The sequence below is a fragment of the Castanea sativa genome, chromosome 10, assembly GCF_040712315.1.
Source record: "Castanea sativa cultivar Marrone di Chiusa Pesio chromosome 10, ASM4071231v1".
Taxonomy (NCBI): domain Eukaryota; kingdom Viridiplantae; phylum Streptophyta; class Magnoliopsida; order Fagales; family Fagaceae; genus Castanea; species Castanea sativa.
In genome coordinates this window covers 2,874,726-2,888,845 of record NC_134022.1, presented here as the reverse complement: position 1 = coordinate 2,888,845, position 14,120 = coordinate 2,874,726, and the positions used below count along the sequence as shown (strand labels likewise).

Genomic DNA, 14,120 nt, shown 5'->3' with positions numbered 1-14,120 from the left:
TGAAACCACGTGAGTACGGGGCTAAAATAATTTTAATTCAAATATAAATAAATCTAAGGTTGTGTTTGGTATTGGCTTAAAAAGTCAACTTTTTTTTTACTATTTAACTTATTTTTGCTACTACTCATAAGTCTTATTGCACTTTTTGGTACTATTTATGAGTTCTCTTGTACTATTTTAATTACATTTTAACTTTATTTATAGTACTTTTAACAAAAAAATTTGAGTTTCAACTAAATAAGTTGTTCCTAAATAGACTCAAAATGTCACTTATTATTATTATTATTATTATTATTATTATTATTGAGGTTCTATTATTATTATTATTATTATAGGGTGTGTTTTATTTTTCCAAAAAAAAAAAACAGTATTAATATTAAAATAAAATTGTTTGAAAATGGATGTTATTTTAAAAATGGATCTATAATATAGGGAAGTTGGGTTGAACAGTTACAAGATGTTAGTTTTTCAAATAGTTAAAAAACGTTCTTAATTAACCAAATTGTTAACAAAAATAGCGGTATTTTGCAAAACAATCCAAGAGATAGTGTATAACCCCTGAACAGAACCGAAGGCCTGAAGTCGAGACTCCGCTTGGCTCTCAGCTCGCTTGTTGGCCGCCACCTCCCTACAAGTGATCTGCCGTCTCCTACAACTTCCAACGACAAGTAAGATTTCTCTCCCTCTCTCTCTCTCTCTCTCTCTCTCCTGATTCTGAGTTTATTGGTGGGTTCATGTTCATGTTGCTCTATTCTAGTCTAGTCTAGTCTATACACCAATCTTCTTTGCTGTTTACTTTTTTTTTTTTTTTTTCTTTATGTTTTCTATGATGGGTCTGATTTGTACTTTAAGTCATATGTTTTGTTTAACACCCAATATTTTTATTTTCCAAATTTTTACATTTTTATTGGTTTTTGATGTTGGTAATGTTAATGATGTTACTCAATTAACTTGTACATTTTTTAAGGGTTTGCAAATAGGAATTGTTATTATAATCTTTGTTTTTTGGTCTTGGAATTTTAGTTAATTTCTATTGATGCTTGGCATATGAGATATGTATAATTGACCCTAATTTTGCTTGCCCTTTAAAAAAAAAAAAAATCTAATTAAAAAAAAGAGGTAGAGAAACTATACCTTGTTAATAGTAAATGTTTGAATGAACATATTTAAGCCATTATGGCATTATGCATGTATCAAGTTGGAAAGGATTAAAGTGTGTGTGTGTTTTTTTTTCTTTTTTTTTTCCCCCACTTGAAATAATTCAAAGGGGAGTAAATTGTGGAGCCATTAGCCACAGAAAACCCGGATGAGACAAAGAAATCGGCGGTGGAGGAAGTTGGGGGCAAGGCCAAAGGCGAGTTGTTGCAATGGGTTCCCAGGAAAATCAAAGCCTTTAAGATATCTGTGGGTACTTCTTTGGAGGGTCTTGAGGAGCATGTTACGGGCCTGTTCTTATTAGCCATTGAGGCAAGGAAAAAACAGCAGATGTTAGAAGAGAGTGCTCATAAGAAATTAGCAAAGAGGGTTGAAGAATTTTCCGAGTTCTTGGAATTGTGAGAATGGCTTAGCCAAGACAAGCAGTAGTGTTAGTAGAGAAAGGGCCTTAGTCGTGCATCAATGAATATTTGAATAATTTTTTGGAATGTTTGGGGGTTGAATGATAACGACAAATGGCTTTGGCTCAGGAATATGATCACGTCATGGAGGGCAGATATTGTTTTCTTGCAAGAAACAAAAATGATTTGAATTAACGATTTAATAGAAGTGTGATTCGGAGTTTACGGGGCTGCTAGCATTTGGACTGGTAATTTTTAGGGTCTCTTGGTTCTTTAGGTGGTGTCTTAGAGATGTTGGATAGAATGGTAGTAGACAAAATGGAGGAGGTTTTAGGTCGTCTTTCTGTTTCCTATAAGTTCAAGAATGTGGGCGAAAAGTTTGAGTGGGCATTTACTGGGGTATATGGGACTAATTCGTGAGGGGAATTTGCTTAGTAGAAAAATATTTGAATTGCTGTACTAATTCAATAATTTATGCTGGATTGTGGTTCAATATTTATTTATTTTTATTTTATTTATATTTTCTATCATGGGTCTGATTTTTACTTAGTCATAAGTTTTTTAAAATCCCAATTTTTTTTTTTTTTGGTAGTTTCCTTTTTGTTGGGACTTTTAATTCTAATTGTTAAGACTTATAATATCATAATCATGTTGCCAATGAGGTTGTGGGTTCAGGTCTCATTGAATGTGTGTGTGTGTTATTGTCAAGCTACTCATACAGTAATGTAGATAGTATAGATGCTTAGTTTTTATTATTGAGGGTTATGGTATTCACAATTCAATTCAATTTTTCAGTTTTTTGTTACAAGATCACATTTCTAGAGACAAGGTCATAAGATGGCTCGCAATGAGGAGAAAGCACAGTCTATGCTGAACAGATATGTTGCCCACGAAGCTGAACAGAAAAAGAAGCCAAAAGAGCGTCGGCCCTTCCTTGCCTCTGAATGTCGTGACCTTGCTGAGGCTGACAAGTGGCGCCAGCAGATCATGCGCGAGATTGGCCGCAAAGTTGCTGAAATTCAAAATGAAGGGCTTGGAGAGCATCGCCTCCGTGACCTCAATGACGAGATCAATAAACTCATCCGGGAAAAATCCCATCGGGAACGGCGCATTGTTGAGCTCGGTGGGCCCAATTATGCCAAACATGCCCCTAAAATGACTGATTTAGAAGGAAACATAGTGGATGTTCCTAATCCTAGTGGGCGTGGGCCAGGATACCGGTACTTTGGTGCTGCAAAGAAGTTGCCGGGAGTGAGAGAGCTGTTTGAGAAGCCTCCAGAATTACGAAAAAGGAGGACTCGATATGATATATATAAGAGGATTGATGCGAGTTATTATGGGTATAGGGATGATGAGGATGGGGTGTTGGAGAGGGTGGAGGGGCCTGCAGAGGAGAAGATGAGGGCAAAGGTGTTGGAGGAGTGGAATAGAGTGGAGGAGGTGAGGAGGGAGGCAAAGAAGGCAGTTAAGAGTGGGGAGGTGGTGAGCGTGGCAAAGGAGGTGTTGTTTGAGGGGATGGAGGAGGAAGTGGAGGAGGAGGAGAGGAAGGAAAGGGAGAAGCTGGAGAAGGAGGAGATGGAAAGGGAGGGGAGGAGGGAGTTTGTGGTTCATGTGCCATTGCCGGATGACAAGGAAATAGAGAAGATGGTTTTGGAGAAAAAGAAGAGGGAGCTGTTGAGTATGTATGTGAGTGAGGGTTTGTTGGAGGAACAGACTGAGGCTAAGGCTATGCTTAATATTCAGCGGTAGATGTGTATGACTTGGAAACTTTTTGCTTCTAGAATTAGAGTGGAGGAAAACAGTTCAGGTAATAGATGGAATTAGGTGTTGTATTATCTAATTAATTAAAGATGATATTAAGTCATCATGCTTGAACATTTACATTGTTATTCATTTTTGATGTTGGTAATGTTAACAATGGTATGCGATAACTTGTACATTTATGGGTTTGCAAATAGGAATTGATATTATTATCTTTATTTTTTGCTCTAGGGTTTTAGTCAATTTCTAATGATGCTTGGCTTGTGAGATCCTATTGACCCTAATATGGATATGATAAGGGAAGTGATCCCTTCTTAACTCTAATGTAGCTTTAATTATATTTCTTACTCTTCGATGAATAAACTATACCATTTTAATAGGAAATATTTGAATGAACGTATTTATAGTCTTATGAAATTGTTGTCCTTGTATTCCTGTTTTCTAATGATGGTTACATTTATACCAGTTTTGAGTCCATCCGACTTATACAGAAAGGCATAATTAAAATTATGCCATGTGTTCTATTAAAAATTGATGTTCTAGATTAAAAAATGCATGCATTGGCAAGATGATACTCTCTGTTGTCACAAATTACCTGGTTTCATATCTGGTTCTTGTGGTATGTGGCGGCTGAAGCAGTGGTGTGACATGAGTTCTAGCGGAGGTGATTGCTTCCATAATGGAAGTGTTAGCTGCTGATTGTGATTTTGAGCTAAGAATTTGGTTTTGATGTTTGTAGCAGTGTTTGTGATGGAATAAAGTAAAAGTTCTATTTTATTTTTCCCACTTGAAATAATTCGAGGTAAGTAAAGTTAAAGAAAAGCAAAAATACTTACCAAGTGGAACAGTTATCTAGAATTTTTATTGGAAAATAAGATTAAGAGTTAATCTCTGTTGCTTGGTATCATGTTGTTTTGTATTGTGCGTGAATATGAGAAATGTAAATTAACAATATTAGTATTATATAACAGTCCAACTTTGCAACTTTAATTTTTGTTTTTTTTGTGGAATTGACTGAAAGATGTTATTGTCATTATAGATCTGAAATTTCAAATGGATGTTCTGCTTTTCTGCTATTAATAAGAGTTATTCTTGCTTTGATCTACTGTTGTCGTAGATATCATATGGTAGCTTGGTATGTGGTTCTTAAAATTACAATCTGAATAGTAGGATTGTCCAGTCCTATTACCCTTGAATATTGGACCCAGGGTTGCAATTACAAGTGTTGTATGGTTGTTTTTGTTTGTTGCTTTATGATTGAAAGGACCATTTTTTGTCAGTTCTTTATGAGCCAGATAATTGTAGTGAGTAGTTTTAGATATGGATACAGAAGCTTGCACTTTTCAACTACAACGCCTTCTTTCTGTTTCTTATGAGCTTGTTTTAATCTTTTACTTCTGTCACTAACACTACTTCGTTTTATTGTTCACACTAACACTACTTCGTTTTATTGTTCACACTAACACCTTCAGATTTGCTTATATGACCTTAGACATTGCTTATATAACATAGGGAGGGGAGATTGCATTAGATTTCCTTGCATTAGATTGCCAACCAATTATACCTTTTATCCTTAATGCTTACAACAGTTGGAGGTGACAAAAGCAATAGTGTAGGTGAGGATCACCTTGGATGTCGTAGAGATGATCTTTATGTTGTGACGTAAGTATTTAACATATTAAGGGGTGATTTTGGGTTTGAGTCCCATGAGGCATGCATTCTTTAACAATTCAATTAGGAAAGTAAGAAATTTGGGCTTTTACTCGGTTCAAAGGGCGGTGAGCTCTAACTCAATGGCGCCTTTTTTGTTATTATTATCAGCTATGATGTTAACTTGCTTTCTGCATGAGTAAGATCAATATAATTAAGAGTGCAATGTGTGTTACTACTAGTTTAGGATTGAGTAAAGTTAGGTGCAATACATCAAGGTTGCCCCATTGAATTCAAACACTTGGTTGTTTTGAATTTAATTGTCCTGGGACAAGATAACACTAGTTGTGTTTTATTGGTTAATCAATGTGACCAAGTGTTTGAATTTAATTGGAGAACCTAATGTATTGAACCTAAAGTACTATACCTAACTTTTAACCTCTACGATTGGCTTAGATTCAAGTTGGTATATGGCATTGAATGCAAAAAGAGTCATTTTTGCTGTTGCTTTGAAAGTTCAAATAGAAGATATATATCAGCTATTAGGATTATGAAGTGTTCAACTTTTTTCATGCTTTGAAAGCCTGCCATTTTTTACTAGATGGCCCTTTGTTTCAGCAATCTATAAACTCAGGATTTGACTTACCTCTAGTACTTTTTTAACTGGAGGCTTCTTTTTGTTTTAAATACACAGTGACAAGTAGTAATAGATTTTAATCTCCACATTTTATTTTGTTAGTGGGTGATGTGACCGTTTCTCATTAAAACAAAAGCAAATTTCAGTTAAAAAATTATTTAAGGTAAGCCAAACCCATTATATATATATATATATATATATATATATATATATATATATATATATATATATATATATATGTATGTATGTATAGAGTTGGGTTCAAGTTACACCTGGTGTAACTTTAAGCAGTGTTACACCACCCAATATTTTTTAATTAAATGCGAATATTGACAAATCCACCGTTAGATTACATTATCTTTATATATTCTCCATGCTTGCAAAATTTCAAGGTAATCAAAGATTAATAGCCATGTCATCAATCAATTGTTAAAATTCAAGTTTTTGTAGTTTAAAATAATGCATAAAAGATGAGTTTATAGATCAAATGGTAAATAACATCCGATTGATATGAAAATTGACGTGCATGTTAAAAATATATAGAATATGTAATTTAACGGTTGGATTTTCAAAATATTAATTTAATAATACGTTATTGGGTGGTATAACATTACTTAAAGTTACACTAGGTAGAACTTGAACTCCACCCATATATATACACACACACACAAGCAAAAGGGTTTATGCTGTGTTGATATTACCTCAAAGAAAGAGGATGTAGCATGAAACTTAGCAGTCAGCGTCTTAACATTTTTTTTAAAACTCTTATGAGTTATGAACATGACTTTTACTTGGTCTTATTAAGCAAGAAGTAATTAATTTATGTTCAAACTTATATGAGATTGTGCATAATCCTCAATCACCCCCAAAGTTTTTTTCCCCCACTTTCCTTTCCTCTGTCAAATTTTTCATTTTATTTTATCTTCTGATGAATTTCAACTTCTTTGTAGCTATAAAAATTTTCCAATCCTTATTGTCTACCATATTTGAATGCCCTTGCAATCTCTTGTTAGCCTTTAAATTCTTCTGAACTCTGAAGATCTTTCTAAAGACCTACCCCTACATGATGGCCTGGTGGCACCACAGCCTCAGCACAAGCTTGATCTTAACCGTGGTTTCACCTCTTTACCTATATTGCCACAAATGCTATCTTACATATCAAAAGAAAATTTGCATAGTTGATGGTAAATACCGCACTCCACAGATTTGTTTGAGGGTTTTGCTTACTTTTATTACTTTTTTAACTGGATATATCATTTTGTTTTAAATATATAATGACAAGTGGTAGTGGGTTTTATTCTCCGCCTTTAATTTAGTTAATGAGTGATGTGGCAGTCTTTTATTAAAATAAAAAGAGATTCCTTTTAAAAAAGTATTGGAGATAAGTCAAATCCTTTGTTGGAATCTATCAAAAAAGCATTACCTTCTAAACAATCAAACCATATATATATATGTGTGTGTGTATAATGTTTGTATATATTTATGTATGAACATATTTATTTATTTATTTATATGTTTATGAACATATAATTTAAAAACCATATGTTTTATAAGCCCAAATATTTGCTTCAGTACATTAACCAAATCTATTAATTTAAATAACATGTTTTTTCTTATAAAAAACATTTTTTATAACATTTTTAATTAATTTTATTGTATTGATTGAACATCAATATTAGCCAAACCACTTAAAATTTTTTTGTTACAAGTTGATATTTCCAATTTAATGGTCGGTACAATACATACCATAAATACAGGCGATTCCAATATAATATTGATTGCCTCGCCATAAATTCCTAATATGTTGATGTGATTTTTTTTTTCTTGCTTAAGTATAATTGGTTTGTTTTCTCTTATCAAAACAAACTTATAGAGGTGTTTGAATCCTTGGAGAAATTTTACCCTACTTGTGAGGTTTGGAATGTTATCAAAAGCTTGATGTTAGTTACACCAAAAGCAAATGAAGCTATAAAGCCTTAAAGATGAGTTTAAAAAGTCTAATATAAGTGGGATAAGTGTTCAGATCGTTTCACATGTATCTAGTATCATTTTAATATTTTACGACAAATCACTTATAGTGTTGTTGGCCAAAGTTTTAGAGTTGGTTAAATCGGCTGGTTCATTTATCCTCTGCTATATGGAAGAGCTATTAAAATTTTCCTTTAAGATTGCATAGAAAGCAGTGTTGTGTATTGATCACCATCCTTCTATTATTCATTAATTTAAGAGGGTTAGGAGCGTTTTTTTTTTTTCATTCTAATTGATATGGCAATATTTTTTTAAAATCATAACCCTATCTATAGTCTTAATTATAGGATTATATCTCATTATGTATAAACCAAGCTTGGGGACAACCCCTTGGTTATTGGTTAGTCAATGTAGAATTGTACACTCTAAGTACAGAGGGTTAGAGATGCGTTAGCCTATATGTATCTATGTAGGTTCAGTAGGTTCTTGAGTGGATGTTTTTCAGCAGTCACGAAGGCAAATGATTGGCAAACATGCTTTTATATTCTAGAATATACATAAAAATATTTATACAGAAATTGATGTTTCTATCACAAGTATTCTTTTCTCAACTTGGATGGGAGAAAGTAAAATAGTCAATACCATACCAAAAGTTGTTTTGATTTTGGCAGAGGAACGAAATATTTTAATACTGGTTAATATTGGGTTATGCCAAGTATGCATGTATGTATGTATGATGTATGTATGTATATGTTTATACATATATGTATACATGTATGTATATGTGTAAACATAAAATTTAAAACCACATATTTTATGAGCCCAAATTTTAGCTTAAATACATTAACTCAATGTATTGGCTCAAATAACATGATTTATAACTCCTTTTTATTTTTAACACTTTTTAATTATGTTTTTTTTTTATCTAATAAAACATTAATACTATCTGAAAAACTTAAAAATAATTCAAGTACAACAAATATAGATTGGTCTTTTATTTGATATATTTTAGGGGTACCTGTTGCCATTTTATCGTATTGACTATTTTAGGAGAAAGGTCGGTTTTGGAATAAAAATAAGAAATATTATATAAATATTCTTATTGTTTACATAAAACAAATTTACCATTGAGAGGTAGCGAAGTTGATACACGAACTAGGTCACTTTCTTGAGGCAATACACGTTGTGTAAGGAATAATCTAGTGTAATAAATAAATATTTTTGTATTCTATCTCAAGGATACAACAAGCTCGACCACCTAAGTGTTAGGTTGTGGGCGGTGGCGTTGGGTTTGTTTATGTGTTTATTTAGGTGTGGGTCTTTCTATTGGTGGTGGTTGTTGGCTTTTCTGGGTTGTGGGTAGTGGTGGCTGGATTTGTTTAGGTTTGAGTAGTTTGGGTTTGACATTGGATTGGTTTGGCTAGTTTGGGTTGGTATAGAGATGGAGCAATTAGGAGAAGAAAAATGGTTTGATATGAGTTTTGAGAAGAAGAAAGGTTGAATTGGGGGAAGAAGAGAGAGAGGGTTTCAGAGAGAGAGAGAGAGAGTGTGTGTGTGAAATGAATGAATGAAAAATGGTTTTTTATATTATTTTAATGGGTTTGTTATTTCTATTTATTAAGAGAATTTCGAAAGATAGTTATTTCCTTTTTTACTTCCAAAACTACCCCTAATATAATTAACTTATCTTTATTCCTTTTTATATATATATATAAAATGGAATTTCTACTCTAACCTAATTTAAGTGTATATGTGTGTGAAGCTTTCTCCTGGAGACTTGAACCCCGACTCTTGCCCCTCACGCTCCACAAGCATTTATACTTGTAGAGTGACCACCACACCACACCAAGGGTACGTGATGGTTATCTTTATTCCTAAAACATAAGAAATGGGGTTTAAATCGTAAATTGACAAAAATTAAAAACAAAAAACCTACAAAGTAAAAACTCTCCACTAGATAGTTGATACTAGATCGATACAAAGTTCCTACCCAATGTTTATCACCAATTTTTTTTATTTTAAATTCCCACTAACCCATGTTCTATAAATAAATAAATAAATACCACCCCATGTTCCTATTAAGAAAATATACTACCTAGCGTCACATAAAAAAAAAATACTCATTCAAAAACCAATTACACCTTCTTGTAAAAACTTCCCCTTTCATTTGTTCTTCTCTTCTCCTTCCTAACGTTGTCGAATGAATGAGGAAAAAATATAATAACATTAAATCTCTCAAACTACAAACCCAAAATATTCTTTCAGTTTTTCCTTCATTCTATAATCCTATTGCTAACCGACTCTATCTTCTTTTACACTCCTGTTTCATATATTTAATTCTTCTTAATAATTAGACATTCTTCTTATGAACAAAATTTATATACTACTTTTTCAATTGAATTATACTGTGGATCGTACTTTATCAACTACATATATTATGAATTGGTAATTTTATAACTCTCTGTGATGTGTGAACTATATGAAAGGTGTTATAGAAAATTTAGTTATGAAAGGAAATTATGACACTAAACCCAAAAAAAAAAAAAAAAAAAATCTTATTGCATGCACTAAGCGCATGGGATGAGATTAGTATTATTTTAATGTATTGAATGTTAATAAAATAGAAGATATGATGTATGATGTATGTATGTAAAATTGTGTATTAAATATATATAAAGTAGATTTTAGTATGTTAAAATGACATTTAACTTTCCATAGTTAATGCTAGTGCTCTTACAAGTAAATTTGGTTTTCTATTGTTTTGACTATATTATCTAGTAATCTGAATGTTAAAAGAATGGAGATGGGAGATTCCAACCCTATCAAATAAAATAATAGGTAGGCTATATATATTAGTGAAATACAGAATTAAAGCTGGTGTACTGTAGCCTATAAACACTTCTATTTAAATTATATACATATATTTAGAAGAAGTGCAAGTGTATATGGGGGAGGGGGCCTGGTCCATGCATGTGTTTGGACCTGGTTGCGCTGGGTAGGTTGTAGGAATACTAGAGGGTTTGGTTCGGCGAATGAGTTGCTCTAGTCCATTGACGCTAAGTTGGGGTGTTTTTTTTATCATATTTCTAACATCGAACTTTCAGAGAGAATTCTTTTTCCTTTTTTTATTATATTTATTTATAAAGGAGTTTTAGAAAATTATTATTATTATTATTATTTATAAATAGGAGTGTTTTGACCTGAGCAAAGCTTTACGCAAAGCAAACATGTGACTAATTTTGAATGTATGTCCGAATTGTGTCGAATTTAATGCACTGGAACACTAGATACAAATCAAATCTTACCAAACTTACTCTTTAATTAGTTGAGCTAACCTGCTCTTAGAGATGTGTAGTTTGTCTGTCATTATTGTTTATTCTTTTATTTCTATTTTTTAATAACTCACCCAATCTTAAATAACATCGGGCTTCTTTTAGAAAATTTAAATTGCTTCCCAAAATTATGTTTTATAAATGCAATAGTATTTTAAACATATAACTTTCGCTCTATAATGATTGAATACGGCTTATAACTTTTAAGGGGTTATAAAAAATTTGGTTTCCATCTTATGCTATACGGAATAAATAAATAATACTAAAATAATTTCAAATAAATAGTACTAAAATAATAGAGGTGCTACATGGAGGATCCTGTATCATTGATGAAGAAGAGACAACTGAAGAGCCAATTCCAAGGTTACCAAAGGAGCCTAGTTTGATGAAAAGGCCCAAAAATGTGGTCCATGCATTGCCCTGTACATTCCCCATTTGTATTACTAGAGCAGAGCTTCCTAGAAATTGGGATTGATGTGAAATGGAATATTTTCCTATCGCTTTTCCCTGATTGGGAGTTTATTACATAAATTTAAGAATGATACATCAAAATTGTTTGTCGATTGGAATTTTTGGATTCCTCTACCAGTTGAAATCTTTAGTCTATTTGTCAAAATATGCTTCCAAATGTTTCAATTCCACCATTTAGTTAATTAATATAAACATATCGAAAGTCTGCATCATGACATTTCTTGAAACTAAAAATGGCAGAGATATTCACCTTTGATATATATCTACGTTTGAAATGGATGCATTCAGAGTTTCAGACAGTTGAACTAAGGAAGCTTCCACCAATTTTTAGGTGTTTGACAATAGAGATGGTTGAGTTCAACCAAAGCAATCTCGGGCCATGTAGTGGAATTAGAATGGGAGGCCATAACAAGGATTTTGGAGATGCAATACACTAGGACTTGGTTTGGGTCCAATACATCCAAGCACATTTGGTTCGCCGTGATATTATATTATACCGTAATGTTACATTATTGTAATCTTACATTAATGTAATTTTAATACAAAAATACAACATTTCATTGTTTAGGAAGATGATGAGATTAAGAAGACGTGATATATTTTATAATCTTAAATTGTAATAATTTTTAAAAAAATCCAAAAACTTTAATGTCATATCATCGTAATGTGCATCACATTAAGGACACATTACATGCAGTGAACCAAATGCCCTCCAGTGCATTGAGCACGTTAAAATGATGACACGCGGTCAAAAGTACGCCAAAGATTAAGTTGTGTTTCTTGATTTTTTAGGGATTAAAGATTAGAATTGGGTGGTCAGAGAGACTCGGTAGTATCATGTCACTCAAGAGGACGTAAATCTATTTGCACAAGATAAAGCTCATGCAGTTGTTAGTCACCTCTCATTTCCGACTACAAAGACCCCTAGAAAGATGTCAAGTTTGGACCAACATTATTAACTCAAGACAAAGAAAGGAGATGCTTCGTTGAAGTTCGTTTCCTTTTCAAAAGATTATCTTCTTCTTAATAAATATATATATATATATATATTAAAAATTTACATCCCTAAGACAATTTCTTTAATTCATAATGGTCACAAATTCTTGTTCCAATCCCCCCGACCCCACCCCACCCCAAATTTCTTTGCATATCGGACAATGTAGGGTTCATTTGGATTGGGGGGGAAGTAGAGTACAATTGACCCAAAAAGTGCTTAAGTATAGAATACAATGTTAACTGTTTTGGATTTTTATTTATTTATTTAAAACATAGGTAGATAGTGGTATAGACACTCAATTTTGCAACCTACATTTATTCTCAAATGCGAGCAAAAATTATTCACATAAAAGAAATCTTGAAGACTTAGCGATCAATACAATATGTCATGAGCTTCAATCAAATTGTTGGATTGAAAGTTGTAGCCAAATCAAATTTCAGTTGATAAGATGCTCCGCATGATTAAGCCTAATCAATTATAATTATGAACAATTAATTATGATTAGTTCTATGAGGACTTAATTTCATTTAATGACGTGTCATAATTGTATTCGAATTAAATTCAAAATTATCATGAGTGTGCACACATTGGATTAAGTTAGATTGTGATAATGTTGATGATATTTAATATGTTTTAGATAATTGTTAAAATTATACTTAAAAAATATAATTTAAAATATTAAATTTAAATTCGTATTACAACTCATAATTGAAAAAAAATTACGTCTGAATTCCAAATTTCAAAATGAAGAGGGACTCAACATCAAGTGTTGATCGAAACTTGGATGAACACTCCAACTACTGATTGGTAGTCAGTGGCAATTTTCAAGTGCTGATCGGCACTTGTATAATACAGTTTCCAAAATTTTGATTTTTGACACTCATTTTTCCCTCCAATTTTAGTTCCACTTGAAATTAAAAATCAAATCCTAGCCAATCCATTTGAGAAGGGCTCCATGCTTATCACAAGGCTTCAAAATTCTAGGCACCCCTGTCCCCTAGAGCTCTAGGGGAAGCCACTGAGAATGATTATTGTGCAACCTGTGATCCTTCATTTGGTTTTGCGACCAAGTCTTTGAATGCTTCCCCTCTAAAATTCTTGTGAAATTTTCCCCCCTATTATTTTATTTTATGTAGCTATTATTGTTAGTTTCATTGTTTGCATGATTATCTTGTTGTGTTTGATTGAATAAGCATACTCTGTTATGAATTATGATGTTGTATGATAGGATTTAACATGCTTTTAAAAAAAAAAAAATATTTACGAAATGAACATATGATTTTTCACATGTTCTTGAAATAATCTATTTCTTCATATATTCTTGAAATAATCACATGCTAGATCTTAAATTGTCATTGATAACATGCCATCACATGTTTTCTAAATTCTTTGACATGTTAACATGCTAGATCTTTCATTCTTATCAATGCATGTATATTCTTAATTCTCATCAATCACATGCAATTATATGTTTCTCTCTCAAATGCAAGGATGTTCACATGTTATTAGCTCTGTATATATGTGTCTATATATATATAATCACATTTTTTCAGTTTGGTCAGGTAATAGGCTCTCTCATATGTTCAAATGCTTTAATCATTCAATTCATACTTCTTTATGAATGATATGTTCTTAATCTTTATGACACGATGATTGCTTATGTGCATGACACATGAAATTGGCCACTACAGTCTACAACGGTTTATCGGATAAAGTAGGTGTCTAACACCATCCTACATTGTAAGCTT

The 14,120-nt window shown here is 32.3% G+C and overlaps 1 pseudogene; it reads left to right on the top strand.

The window, feature by feature from the left end:
* The first annotated feature begins 542 nt into the window (after positions 1-542).
* LOC142612533 (uncharacterized) lies at positions 543-3,535 on the top strand (annotated as a pseudogene).
* The last annotated feature ends 10,585 nt before the right edge of the window (positions 3,536-14,120 follow it).